Below are 15,161 nucleotides of genomic sequence, written 5' to 3' on the forward strand. Positions count from 1 at the left end.
TTGTATTTACTCTGAATTTTCATGATGGTAGAGTTAGATTTCTAGAAACATTTCATATAAATAGCTTCCTGGAACTGCTGTCAAAAACTTTGATAAATCTGAACTGGAATAAGGCAAAGATGAGAGACTGAAAAGAAAGTCATAATGAAAAAACAAATTGAAGGACGAGTGAAAAATCTGCACATTTTTATTCTATACTGGCAAATGTTCATGTTTTCAGTCATACAAACGTAACCAACATGTCAATGTACATTTATTCTCTAAGAAAAAGGTAGCATGTTGTAAGTTATTATTGGGTTATATAAAAACATTACCATCTTTACTATACAAAAAGCCACAGTACCTGCAATCAAATTCATTGTACTATATACAAAGGTCTTTTTGTGAGTTGCTGTAATATGGAAACAGTAACGTCATGAAATGTTATCCTCTGACAAATGTACTTTGCACCTTGGTCTTTTTTGTATTAAATCTAGATAATGGATAATTTGACAAAACCATAGCATTGTTTATACCAATGGACAGATGGAACTTTGCTTTAAGAAACGTAACTTACGTCCTACATCGCTGTTGTTTCAAGTCATATATGGTAAATTTAGAATAAAAACACTGATAGCTTCTTCATACAAGGACAGAATTGACTCCCTCATGTGCCCAGGCAGTGCAGCTAGTATGGTTCTGCTGCACAAAGGAAGGCAGGATGCAGGGTGGCACTCCATCTATGGCTATGTCTACACCATGAGCTAGGGTTTGATTCCTCTGCTTGTGTACACATACTTGCACTAGTTTGATGTCACGTAATTGTCTCATTGCCACACTGTAGCCCTAGGATGGGGATTGAGGTCCATACCTCTAAATTCCCTGACTCAGAAGATGTGGTCCATAATGTACAATACTGTAGTAATGTCTTGCAATAACATACAGATATGAACAAGACACACATTTTTCCTTAATCCAATACCCCCTCGTGTCTCTACATGTCAGATTTATGGGTTTTGTGTTTAGATTTCTTTTTCTGTCTTGGGAAAACTAAGCATTTTACCTGTTCATAACAGTCACATGTCAAACCCAGGTACATTAAAAAAGTTGAATCCCAAAGCCAACATCTTTTTTTTATTTTTTTTAAAAGCTTAACAAATTGATTAAAAATATAATAAATGCAAAAATGACCACTTTGTCATTTGAAACTGACTGCAAGGAAAACTGAAATAGTGAATTCCTTACCTGAATTAAACTAATGTATCATTTTTATTTAAAAACATTAACTTCCTCATAACTCCTACTCAGTCTCTAGAGTGCAGCCTCAATTAAACCATTCATTACACATTTGCCCAGCACAGATTATCAACCAGGTGAAAAATTAAAATTCATTCATCCATAGTATTTATTTCCTGTCCAAATAATCGGTTTAACAATATGACTAGGGATAGATTTGTAGACCCACAGCTACAATGTCCATGTCCTACTACAGCCATGAAAATACAACTTTTCTTATGTGCAGTTGGAGACCTCTGAATATATTATTTTCCCAGATCCACAGTTTTTGATACACAGTGCTGCATTCAGCATCTTAGCAGGAAAGCAGGCCAATTCTACAGGAGATAGGTATACAGGCCCTGCCCCTTCATTTCATAACCATCTTCCCACCGGTAATAAATTCAAAGACAAGCAGGGAGGAAGGAATGCAAGTGCGGATGCAATACATTCAGGATGATGGGGTTCAGAGCATACACAAGTTTACTCAAGGTTGGATTGATGTTTGGGGATCAGGAAGGTAGCTTTAGGGCCAATTCTGCACTATGACTGAGGTGTGCTTGGATGTTTTGACCAGTGGCTGCTGCAGGGAACTGGTTGCAGGTCTCTAATCCTCAGTTGCCCACCCCACAATGGACTCTGTGGCAGTGGAGAGTCATGCATAGTGAGGCTCTGATTCGTCCTTCTCTCCCCACCATGTGTGCATGCTCACACCCAGAAAATCTTCGACAAGTACCCTCATTCCCCTACTCTTGGGATGGGAGTGGGCTGACCTAGGAGATGGCAGAGCCAGTGGAAAATTTCCCCAGGGAATTCTCCACTAATTATTTTCAGCTATTTTAATTGGCATTTTGTGTCATGTCAGCTTTGCAAAGTGGCTTCAGCGGGACAGAGACTATGGCCTTGAATTTTTACAATAAATTTGATTATGAACAAAGTTTGCTTTCCACTAGCTCAGGAAAAGACATGTTAGCTGCCAAGTAAACCTGGATTAAGACCAGGTGATGTCTCTCACCTTCATGAGCACCACCCTCACCCCAAAACATTTTCAGAGGCAAAACAAAAATACCCAATCTTAAACCACTAATCTTAATTGAAATAGGATAACAAGTTTTAAAATAATTTAGTAAAATTAAATAATTTAATTTTCAATTAATTACTGGCAACTCTTTCTTTTAACATGTGTAGTCTTTGAGAAGCTCTAACACACTAGGAAAGGAGTATGGTGTAACTAATCTCACACTGTGACAATCAGTCCTCTGTATTGCTTTCATCCTATTACAGGATCAACAAGAACTAACATTAACATTTTTATATCTTCAAACCATGGCTTTATCTGTTACAGCTTCATTTTGGTTCAGGTCTGAATCAGTCCTTGAAACTTTTGCAAAAATGTTTTGCTCTTGGGAAAGATGTATATTTCAAAATGTTAGGAACTTTGCAACAAACAGATATTTCTGACTGAACGTACATAATAGATGCTGGTTTTTCCACAGGATTAATTGTGGCAGAATATTTTAAGATTTTTAAAATTAATATTTTAATATTTACATAAAATCTGCTGTAACTCACACTGGATTATCAGCAGTACTACTCTGTTATATTAGTATTGAAAGTACTGGGCACTGACATTGCTATTGTCTGGAACACACTTTACCATTTGTATGGCCTCAAGCTGTTTGAAGGGAGAAAGATGAGTCCATGAATTGCCTCCATTTCCAGTTCTGTTGTTGTATAGTGAGGGGTGTGAAAGATGGTGTGGTGTTGCCTCTCCCTCCAGTCCCACAGCTGGAGAGAGAACTAAACTCAGTATAGGCATGGTTTTGCAAGGTACTAAGCATTATGGCCCAGATTCAGCAAACCATAGTCTCGTTGAGGTCAGTGTGCCTCTTCAAATGTTTAAAGTTGAGAGTGTGGTCAAGTACTTTTCTGGATCAAGACCAGAGAGTTCAGCACCTGGCCAGACTGAGCTCTATGTGAGTTGCAGAAGCCCCTAGTAAACAGGGCACCAAATGGCTGCTTGTTTTGCTTGTGCTTCTGTCTGGCCATTTCTTGCGTTACTACTAGCTAACAACTGATAACAAAAAGAGTAACAGATAAATGACTTTAAATTGATGTGGGGAAGACAGAGAAGGGAACTAAGGAGGAAAGAGATGGTTTCTCATCAAGAATTAAATGAAATGGGAAACATATTTGCACAAAATCATGTAAAAATCCCTTAAACTAATATATACTTGTAGTGAAAACTTATCTATAAAATTAAATACAGAATATATTAATTGGAGACACAGAAAACACTGATTTTGCAGGATATAATTTCTTATTTTTTTACAAGTGCACATTCAATTTTAGCTCTCATTAAGATGTATGAAATGAATCTAGTACTCAAGCAGGTTTAATTACTTTATTATTCTAAGATCATTAATATTTTGGACTGTCTGATTGATAACAGACACTAGACTACACTAAACCTGAATTATTAGATTTTTCAGAGCTGTATTCCTGTATATACCATCTGTCTAATCCACAAAGCACAAGTTACCCAGCTTTTCTAGCTTTGCTGACAGCTGTCAAAAATGGACAACAAGCTAATGTTTCTGAGAGATTATGAGGATTACATATGATACCCAAGAATGCTAAGGCAACTTTCAGCTGTTAATGATTCACTATGTTTGTGCAAGGAAAACCCCCAGCAAAATCTATAAACACACTGTTACTCTCAGAGAGTAAGAATATCTGGTTTTCTTCTTTGCTAGGACCAAACTTTTAGCTATGAGAAAATGCCACACTTAATTCAAGCTATACTACTTCTAAGAAGGAGGGTTTTTTTTCTTGATTTAGGCTATAACTCATTCCACGCTACAACTCTAATTCAGCACGATCAATGTAATTAGAGTCAAACTGAAACATTTAGACACTGGCCTGAATAGGAATAGGGAATAATGTGGAGCAAAACTGTCACACATGGAGCGATGATGTTTCAGCGTCGTACAATCTCACCCTGAGCAGCCAAGTGCATTTGGAATGATGCAATCTGCTTCGTTCAGTGCAGCTGGCTCATTGTGCGTGCTGGTAGGCCACTGCATCACTGCCTCCCTTGAGTCAATGGGCACCTCTGGAGGCACACATAAATAAGCAGTAAAACCATGATAGGCCTTTGCGTGGGCCATTCAAGGTTGGGTGAGAGGCTCCTTGCATTCCCCCCAATATCTTCAGCTGGGTTTGTGACGATTTATCTCTGAATGACTTTTTATAAACCTATTGTCATAGTATCTGGGCTTAACTGGTAAATTAAACACCACAATCCATTAATTAAAATGACTCACAATACAGTATAACACTTCCCAGAATGAAAGATAGCTATCATTATTAATAATTAAAAACAGCAATATAACACTTCTGCAGAGCCAATCAGGTGCTGGACCGAGTGATGTCTTAATTAAATATTTGACTGAAATGACGCATCTGAAGGTGCAAACTCTGGCTCCGGCAGACCACCAGAGGGAACTAGCACTCCAGGGATCCCAGTCATTACGATAGCACATAAAACCACATACAGGCCATAAAACAGCTAGATCCCAAACCATAGCAAACCTCATAAATTAAAACCAGAGGAGGTGAGAAACCAGGGCAGTTCCTGGAGCAGAGATGTAACATGCTCACATGGACCCACTACATTATTAGTGAACTTACTGCATTCAGTGATAACTGAAAGCTCTTTAGTGGTTCCTTATTATATTAACTATTTTAACAGCACCAAGAATAAACAGACTAATTGGAGCATGTTCAAACTTTTCTCAAAAGAGAATTATTTATCAAAAGAAATTATTATGAAAATGAGATCCTGCTAAACAGAATAGGTAGGGCCCTACCAAATTCACGGTCCATTTTGGTCAATTTTGCAGTCATAGGATTTTAAAAATTGTAAATTTCATTATTTCAGCTATTTAAATCTGAAATGTCAGGTTTTGTAATTGTAGGGGTCCAGACCCTAAGAGGAGTTGTAGGCGGGTAGCAAGGCTATTGTAGGGGGGGCTGTTACCCTTACTTCTGTGCAGCTGTTGGTGGCGCTGCCTTCAGAGCTGGGCAGCTGGAGAGCAGCGGCTGCTGGCCAGGAGCTCAGCTCTGAAGGCAGAGCTGCTGTCAGCAGTTGTGCGGAAGTAAGAATGGCATGGTATAGAATTGCCACCCTTACTTCTGCGCTGCTGCTGGTGGGGCGTAGCCTGCAAAGGTGGGTGGCCACCAGCTTCTGCTCTCCGGCCACCCAGCCCTGAAGGCAGTGCAGAAGTAAGGGTGGCAATACTGCGATCCCCCTAAAATAACCTTGCGGCCCCCCCCCGCAACTCTCTTTTGGGTCAGGACCCCCAATTTGAGAAATGCTGGTCTCCCCTGTGAAACCTGTATAGTCTAGGGTAAAAGCACACAAAAGACCAGATTTCATGGTGGGAGACCAGATTTCACGGTCCGTGACGCATTTTTCATAGCTGTGAATTTGATAAGGCCCTAAGAATAGGTAATCTGAGGGTTTAAAAATATAACTTCTGATTCTCTTCTGGATTTTTGCTTGAAGAACCATGGCTATGGGTCTTCCATGGCAGAAAGTCAGTCTGTGGGAGCTGCAGTAGTTTAAGTATCAGATCACCCCCTATTCCATCAAGGAATTAAGGGCTGGCCAACACAGCCCAAAAATGGTGACAGGTTTCAGAGTGGTAGCTGTGTTAGTCTGTATCAGCACAAAGAACAAGGAGTACTTGTGGCACCTTAGAGACTAACAAATGTATTTGGGCATAAGCTTTTGTGGGCTGAAACCCACTTCATCGGATGCATTCAGTAGAAAATACAGTAGGAAAATATATATACACAGAGAACATGAAAAAATGGGTGTTGCCATACCAACTGTAACAAGATCAATCAATTAAGGTGGGTGATCATCAGCAGGAGAAAAAAAACTTTTGTAGTGATAATCAGGATGGCCCATTTCCAACAGTTAACAAGAAGGTATGAGTAACAGTAGGGGAAAAAAAATAGCATGGGGAAATAGTTTTTACTTTGTTTAATGACCCATCCACTCCCAGTCTTATTCAAGCCTAATTTAATGGTGCCCAGTTTGCAAATTAATTCCAATTCTAAAACTGTATTTTTAAATGATAAAACATAAAAGGCAAACTGAATGATACAACTGGCTGGTAGGAATTTTGAGCCATCAGTTGTCAGAATAATTCATGGTTTAGAATTTAGGTTCCCTTTCTGAAGCCTAAGCTGTAATAATTACAGTAACGGCTAACAATTCTCATCAGCTAGAAACAACTTATCAGGCAGGCAGATATAGAAGCCTGTAGAGTTATTAATTTGCAAATGAGACACCACACATTATTTATCATTTTGCTGTTGCTTAATGTACCTAGAGCAGCAGACAAAATAAATTTCTTGTGCTGTCCAGTATATTGGGTATGTCAGCTGTGAAGTGCCAGTGTTCCATCCTCAGAATAACCAGTTCCATTTTGGGATATTTGTACCAGGCATAATAATTTACACCAGTGATGAGCATCAACCGAGGGTGTGTGCGCTGCCCCAATGGGTATCACTAAGGGAAAAATTTCCAGTGAATATGTGCCAGGCACGTGCACACAAAGAGCAGGCTTCACATGTGCAATCATCCAGAGAAGAAGTTTGGCTAGTATTTGATTTTACACATGACAAATTTAACACTACAAACATTTAGACTGAGATTTTTCAAAGCTGCCTAAGAGATTTGGATACCCAATTTCCACTGAAAATAATAGGAACTGATCATCAAAATCCTTTCAGTGGCTTTGAAAGTTTCAGCCTTAAAGTTTAATGCAGCAGTACAGCATTGTTTGCAGTGAATTAAAATAATAATAATTGTATGAAATAAAACTTACAGTTCTCAGTCTTACTTACATGGAAAGCAAAACTCAAAGTTGGCAGTGAATCAAATAAAAAAATTATGTTTGGAATGATGGCTTTCTTTTCCACTTCAGAATCAACAGTATTGATTAATATAGTGATAGAGTTTTCTGCTCCAGTTGGTGATTCATGACCTTTTCTCTCTCCTCAAATCTCTAGAATGAACACAGCAAAACTCTTCCTCTAAACAGATTATTTTGTATGGTCAAAAGAACTTGAAACTGGATTTTCTTTAAGCAACCAACTCCAGCAAAATGCCAAGCACCAGTAATAGAGACGGCTAAGTGAAATTTTTATTCATGTGGCAAACAACTTGGAGGGATTCTACTGGAAAAAGCATCACTTATTTATAGAAGAGGCTTTTCAGATTACATCATTCCCATCACTGTAAACTCACTTCTCATAGTTTAAAAGCTTTTTCCTTGGGTATGTGAACTAAATAGGAAGCTATCAAATCACCTATAGTTTTATAAATTAAAAAATTAGTTTGATCATCATTAATTTTAAAAATTGTCTAAATCACATAACTAATAGGATGAAATTTTAAAAGCAAATGAATGTTAACTGGCCCACAAACTGCTTCAGATAAAACTGCACTCTAATGAAATGTACAACATAAAGATTAAAGTCATAAAGGTACAAAAAATTAATTGCCTCAGGGCTTCCTGTTTCTCACAACAGACAGATGGATGCCTAGAGATCAAACACCACAAGACTTTATTAAAATGTCATACTTTATTAATAACAAATATTATTCATTAATGATACAGAGAAGGCAGAAATGCTCAATAAATCTCTCTTCTTTGAATTTGGAAAGAAGCTGGATAATGTAGTCACATCTTACAGTGGCAGTGAAATATTCCTATTCCAACAGTAGCTAAGGAGGATGTTAAACAGCAACTAAACATTAAACAGGAACTAAAATTAAATATTTTTAATCTGCAGAATCAGATAACCTGCACCCAAGAATTTTTAAAAGAATTGCAAAGGAGCTCTCTAAATCATTGATGTTGCTATTTAACAAATCTTCAGACTCTAAGGAAGTTCCAGAGGATTGGAAGAAAGCGAATGATGTGCCAATATTTTTAAAAGTTAAATGGGACACCCTGGGTAACTGCAGGCTGGATAGGTGACATTGATCCAGGCCAAAATAATGGAAAAACTGATACAGGAAGAAATCAATAATGAAGTAACAGACATTGGCATAATTAATGCCAATCAATATAGTTTTATGGAAAACAGGTCTTGTCAAACAAACTTGACACATTTTTTTAATGAGATTACCAGTTTGGTTGATAAAGGTAACTGTGTTGCCATAACACCCTTAGATTTCTGTAACACACTGGATTTAGCACCACAAAACATTCACATTAAAAAATAAGCACTCTATATAAAATCAATGTAGCAGAAATTAAATAGAATAAAAACTGATAGATCTCAAAAAGTAATATTAAATGGGGAATCATCATCCATTAGGGGTTTTTCTAATATGGTACCACAGGTATTTGTTTTTAGCTCAGTGCTATTCAATATCTTTATCAATCATCGAGAAGAAAATATAAAATCATTGTTGGTAAAGTATGCAGGTGAAACAAAAGTTGGTGAAGTGGTAAATAACGATATGGACACATGTGTTATACAGATCTTAAGTGATCTTAAGCGGGGATCATTTCAACAACATGTATTTTAATACAGCCAAATATATGATCATACATCTAGAAACTAAGAACACAAGTCATACATAATTGTGGGCTGTGTCCTGGAAAACTGACTCTAAAAAGGACTTAGAGGTCAGGCGGATAACCATTTGAACATGAGCTTCCAGTGTGATGTTAAGGCTAATGGAATGCTTGGATGTATAAGGAAAGGAATATTGAGTAGGTGCAAGGAAGTGGAATTAATTTGGCATACAGCATTAATGACATCATCATTGGAATACTATGCCCAGCTCTAATGTCCATACTTCAAAAAGGGTTTTGAGAAATTGGCAAGGGTTCAGAAAGAGCTACAAGAATGATCCAAGCTCAGGAAAACCTCCCTTATGGTGAGACGCTTATGAAGCTCAATCTGTTAAATTTATCCAAGAACAGGTTAGGTGGTGATGTGATCACCGTCTGGAAGTACCTACAAGGCAGGAACGTTTCTGAGAATAGAGGTTCGTTAATTTAGCAGACAAGGCCATAAAAAGTTCCAACAGCTGGAAGCTGAGCTTGACAAATTACCACTAGAAATAACAGGAGTACTTGTGGCACCTTAGAGACTAACAAATTTATTTGAGCACAAGCTTTCGTGGGCTAAAACCCACTTCATCCGATGAAGTGGGTTTTAGCCCACGAAAGCTTGTGCTCAAATAAATTTGTGAGGTTTAGCCCACGAAAGCTTATGCTCAAATAAATTTGTTAATCTCTAAGGTGCCACAAGTACTCCTGTTCTTTTTGCGGATACAGATTAATATGGCCGCGACTCTGAAATCTGTCACTAGAAATAAGCAACACATTTTTCAAAATGAGGATAATTAATCACTGGAACAATTTACCTGCATCACTTTAAGTCTTTAAATCAAGATTAAATATCTTTCTAAAATATTTGCTATAGCTCAAACTGAAGTTATGGGCTTGATGCAGGAATTATTGGAGAGGTTCTATGGCCTATGTTAAGTAGGAGATTAAACTAAATAATCAATAATGGGTCTATTTTGGTATTAAAATCTATGGGTGAGCTCCAGCCTCTGTATGCCAGATGAACAGAGCCGGAGCTGTGTAAATAAGCTCTAAAAGCCTGAGTTCTGGCTGGGAGAAAATTCTGCTGTTTCAGCCTGTCTTTGGAGGACCCCTTTCCTACCCCTGAAATAGGGATATCGGGGGTTGGGAGAAGCATGTAGGGGCAGAGCCACAGCACATGGTACTGTGGAGACTGTGGGTGCTACTGCAGTCCATATGGAAGATCCAGGAGGTTACTGTAAATTGGACAAACATCGGGCGGCCTGTCTAAATCACGCTTGGTCCCTATTCAGCCACAACATGGATTGGGAGGGTGCAAAAGTGGCTTAAAGTCACTTTAGCCCATCTTACCCCGTGCTACAATTTTTACAGGTGCAGCACAGAATCTCACCCTATGAAACTACAAACTGTAAGGATCAATCCTGCACTATCAGGGAGATGAATAAAATGAATTAACTAGTTTTTAAACCTTTTTTCACCTCTGCAAGTTGAAACTTAACAACCGAATAACAGAAAATAAATGTAAACCCTTTTGTGGTACAAGACCATCCATGATTCACATTACTTCATACTCCACCTGAAAGGTAGTGTGTGGTACATAAAAATCTTGTTTACCCTATCTCACTGTGAGCAATCCCCTAGTAAATCTGGTGTTGGCACGCAACACCAATCTGTGCTAAAATAAGCAAGGAGGCACATTTTGATACTAGTGTGCCGGGAAAGATCCATGGACTGGGCAAGAGGGTAGCAGAAAACTGAAGAAACTACATGCCCCTTTCCGGCTCTTATAACTGCACCTCCTTATTTAAATTACAGACTTGAGAGCTATGCCTGGTGGGACTGCTGTGGAAACTAGATTTACACTATTCCTCTCTAACAAGCCTGATGGACAATCATCAATTTCACTTTTAAGCATCTTTAAGGTGTTTTTTCAATCTGTCTTCACTATAGATACACGCGCGCGCACATCCACAAATCAATTTGAATCTTCTCAACTTGGGAAGCTGGAGTAAACAAACACCTCAAAATCAAAAATATTCTCTCAATTAGTCAAAACCTGTATCATTTAATTTAATTCTAAAATCTAAATAAAAAGAGTTATCTAGTTACCCTTTCTCTTCCACAAAGATTATCTCAAAGTTTTTATGTATAAGCAATCTATATAAATGCTGCATATTATATCATTGGAAATGAATATACAAAAACTGATTAGGGGTGAGATCCTCAGTGGCTGTAAGTCAGTATAGCTCTGCCAAAGTAAATGGACCTGTGCTGATTTAAAGTAGCTGACGATCTGTGTCAAGAATTTTAAACTTTCAAAGAATAATAAAAGATAATGGATATGGAATGGGAACCAAAGCAATATTGCCTTACAGTATAACCTCAGGGTTACAAGCATCTTGGGGATGGAGATTGTTTGTAACTCTGAAATGTTCGTAACACTGAATCAAAACAATATGGTGGTTCTTTCAAAAGTTTCCAACTGAACATTGACTTAATACAGTTTTGAAACTTTACTATGCAGAAGAAAAATGCTGCTATTCCTTTTTTTTTTTTAAAGCAGTTTACATTTAACACAGTGCTGTACTGTAGTTGTCTTTTTTTTTTTTTTTTTTTGGTGCCTCTGCTGCAGCCTTATTGTGTACTTCTGCTTTCAAATGAGGTGTGTGGTTGACCGGTCAGTTTGTAACTCTGATGTTTGTAACTCTGAGGTTCTACTGTACTATATGTCTTCATTACTTAGCACAGATAAAATTCCTAAAAAAAGAAAAGGAGTACTTGTGGCACCTTAGAGACTAACAAATTTATTTGAGCATAAGCTTTCGTGAGCTACATAAAATTCCTGTAATGATGCAGATATTTTATTCAGAAAAATACAACTATGTTCAGCTGAAAGCAATGTGTTGACTTTTAGAAAACCAACAGAGCCATCTGGATTTTGTTGAAACTTAAAAATAATAAGGAAAACATCCAGCTTACCAAAAAGTTTATACCTTTCAATTTTTGCTTTCATAAAGTATAAGACAAGTACAAAAACACCACTATGGGATAAATTAGAACAAGAGCAAAACTCTAGCTTACTCAATGCATTGTTAACCAAAATGAGTGAAATTATTGTACTTACTTCAGAATTAGTTTTGAATTTTAAGAGATACACAAGAATCTTATTACTGACTTAAACCAGGAATTGGTTTAATTAAGAGAACAAGTCTAGTTAAAAGATTTTCCTACTGAGCTTGTTAATGACAATATAAATTTACTGTATGTTTGCAGCTTGTGAGGATGAGGATTTATTCTTATTTTAGCAACTCTCTTCTTGTTCTTCAAGCCATAGAACAAAAGAGCATAGCATGATAATAGTGCAATTTCCTTTTACTTATAAAGACACTAATTATAAAAGTGTATAAGCTTTTACTCAGAGTTAATATGCTATTCCATGAAGCAATTCATTCTCAACAAAAATCCAAAAAGCTGACAGCTCCAGAATCCAGAAAATGGGAAAAAACCCTGATGCAACAAGCATCTGCTGAAACAAGGAAATTAATACAGTTGTAGACAAAATCTTTGGACATCCCCACTATGTAAAGATTTGGATCAGCTCATCTATTTTAAGACGTATGTCAGTGGGACTCTGCAGGGGTGAAGCTGTCCAAGATAGTATATCCTATTTCCTAATCAGGAATTAAGCCTATTGTGTTGTACTGTAGGATACTTATTTAAATAACACCAAAGTCTCACTTCAATATTTATAGAATCATAGAAATGTAGGGCTAGAAGAGACTTTGAGAGGTCATCAAGTCCAGCCCCTTGCACTGTAAATCAAGACCATCTTTGACAGGTATTTGTCCAACTTGTTCTTAAAAAGTCCAAAAATGGGGATTCTACAGTCTCCCTTGGATGCCTATTCCAGATCTTCACTAGCTGTATAGTTAGGAAGTTTTTCTTAATATCTCATCTAAATCTCCCTTGCTGCCGATTAAGCCCATTACTTCTTCTCCTACCATCAGTGGACACTGAGAACAACCGATCACCATTCTCTTTATAACAGCCTTTAACATATTTGCAATTGTTATCAGGTCCTCCTCAGACTTCCTTTCTCAAGACTAAATGTGCAGTTTTTTTAATCTTTCCTCATAGGTCTGGTTTTCTAAATATTTTATCATTTTTGTTGCTCTTCTCTGGACGCTCTCCAATTTGTTCACACCTTTCTGGCTATGTCTATGCTACACACCGGCGGCAGTGTATGTGGGTATGTGTAGCTACACGTCACAGTGAAAAGCAGGCTGTGTCCACACTGCTGTGCGTAGCAACGTCGGTGAAAGGCTTGGCAGTGGGGAGGCAGCGAGGAAAGAACTGACAGCTGGGAGCTGCCACAGACTGTCCCCATTGCTTCCCTGCCAGAGTCTTTCACTGTGGTGGGGAAAAGCTCTGGCAGCTCCCAGCTGTCAAGCCTTTCCTCACTGCCAAGCTGGGAGCTGCTGGAGCCTTGCCCCACTGCTGGAGCCTTTCGCTGTGGTGAGGAAAGATCTCAGCAATGGGGAAGCAGTGGGACACTACGCTGCTAAAAAGGCACTGCTTGGGTTAGTAGAGAGCTGTGTACGGTACCTACCCCCAGGGCTCAGGCACGTCCTTGCTCTACTCGCCTCTAAGCATTGCCTTACAGTCTCCCCTTCTATTTATACCTATGCTACGGAAGCATGTAATGTACTCTACACATCGACGAAAGCAGTGTACAGTGTAGTCATACCCAAAGTGTTGCACCCAGAACTGGGGATAGTACTCCAGCTGAGGCCTTACCAGTGCCAAGTACAGCAGGACTATTACCTCCTGTGTTTTATTTATGACTCCTGTTAATACACCCCAGAATATTAGTCTTTTTTACAACTGCCGTGCGCTGTTGACTCATGTTCGATTTGTGATCCACTATGACCCCCAGATCACTTTCAACACTACGCCAGTTATTCCCCATTTTGTAGTTGTACATTTGATTTTTCCTTCCTATATGAAGTACTTTGCACTTGTTTTTATTGAATTTCATCTCGTTGCTTTTAGATTTCTCTAATCTGTCAAGGTTGTTTTGAATTCTAATCCTGTCTTCCTAAATGCTTGCAACCTCTCCCTGTTTGGTGTCATCCACAAATTTTATAAGCACACTCTCCACTCCACTATCCAAGTCATTACTGAAAATACTGAATAGTTCTGTACCCAGGATTGCTTCTTTTCAGGATCCACTGTATATGTCCTCAGTTTGACAGCAAACCATTGGTAACCACTCTTTGAGTAGGGTCTTTCAACCAGTTGTGCACCCACCTTATAGTAATTTCATCAAGACTACATTTTACTAGTTTGCTTATGAGAATGCATGTAGGACTGTATCAAGAGTGTTACTAAAAACAAGATATATCATGACTACTGCTTCCCCCATCCACTAGACCAGGGGTTCTCAAACTTCACTGCACTGCGACCCCCTCCTGAAAACACAAATTACTACAGGACCCCAGGAGGGAGACCAAAGCCTAAGCCTGCCCAAGCCCCGCCACCCCGGGTGCAGGGAGGCCAAAGCCAAAGTCCGAGTCCCTCCACCCCAGGCAGGAGGGGGCCAAAGCTGACACCCAATAGCTTCAGCCCCAGTCAAGGGGCCTGTAACCTGAGCCCTGGTGTCCAGGGTGGAAGCCCTTGGGCTGTGGATTCAGTCCTGGGCCCCGGATTCAGTCCTGGGCCCCAACAAGTCTAAGGCAGCACCGGTGACCCCATTAAAATGGGGTTGCGACCCACTTTGGGGTCCTGACACACAGTTTGAGAACTGCTGCACTAGACCGTTAAGCCTGTCAAAGAAGGAAATTAAGGAGGTTTGGTATGATTTGTTCTTGACAAATCCATGCTAGCTATTCCTTACAACCTTATTATCCTCTAGGTATTTACAAATGAATCGTCTAATAATTGTTCCAGTATCTTTCCAGGTATCAAAGTTGGGCTGACTGATCTACAATATCTTGGGTCCTTTTTGTTCCCCTTTTAAAAGTGGGTACGTTTGACCTTCTCCAATCCTCTGGGACCTCAACCATCCTCTATCAGTTCTCAAAGATAATTGCTAATGTTTCCTCGATTGCTTCACCTAGTTCCTTAACACCCTAAAATGAATTTCATTAGGTCCTGATGACTTGAAGACAGCTAACTCATAAAAATAATCTTTAACCTATTCTTTCCTTATTTTGGCTTGTGTTCCTTCCCCCTTGTTATTAATATTAATTGTGTTGA

The 15,161-nt window shown here is 38.7% G+C and overlaps 1 protein-coding gene across 3 annotated transcripts in view; it reads right to left on the reverse strand.

Annotated features, from left to right (window-relative positions):
• The window catches only part of PLCL2 (phospholipase C like 2), a 204,078-nt gene that overhangs the window by 16,853 nt on the left and 172,064 nt on the right, over positions 1-15,161 (reverse strand). The gene's annotated exons all lie outside the window — the stretch shown is intronic.

This window comes from Caretta caretta, chromosome 2 (genome assembly GCF_965140235.1).
Source record: "Caretta caretta isolate rCarCar2 chromosome 2, rCarCar1.hap1, whole genome shotgun sequence".
Taxonomy (NCBI): Eukaryota; Metazoa; Chordata; order Testudines; family Cheloniidae; genus Caretta; species Caretta caretta.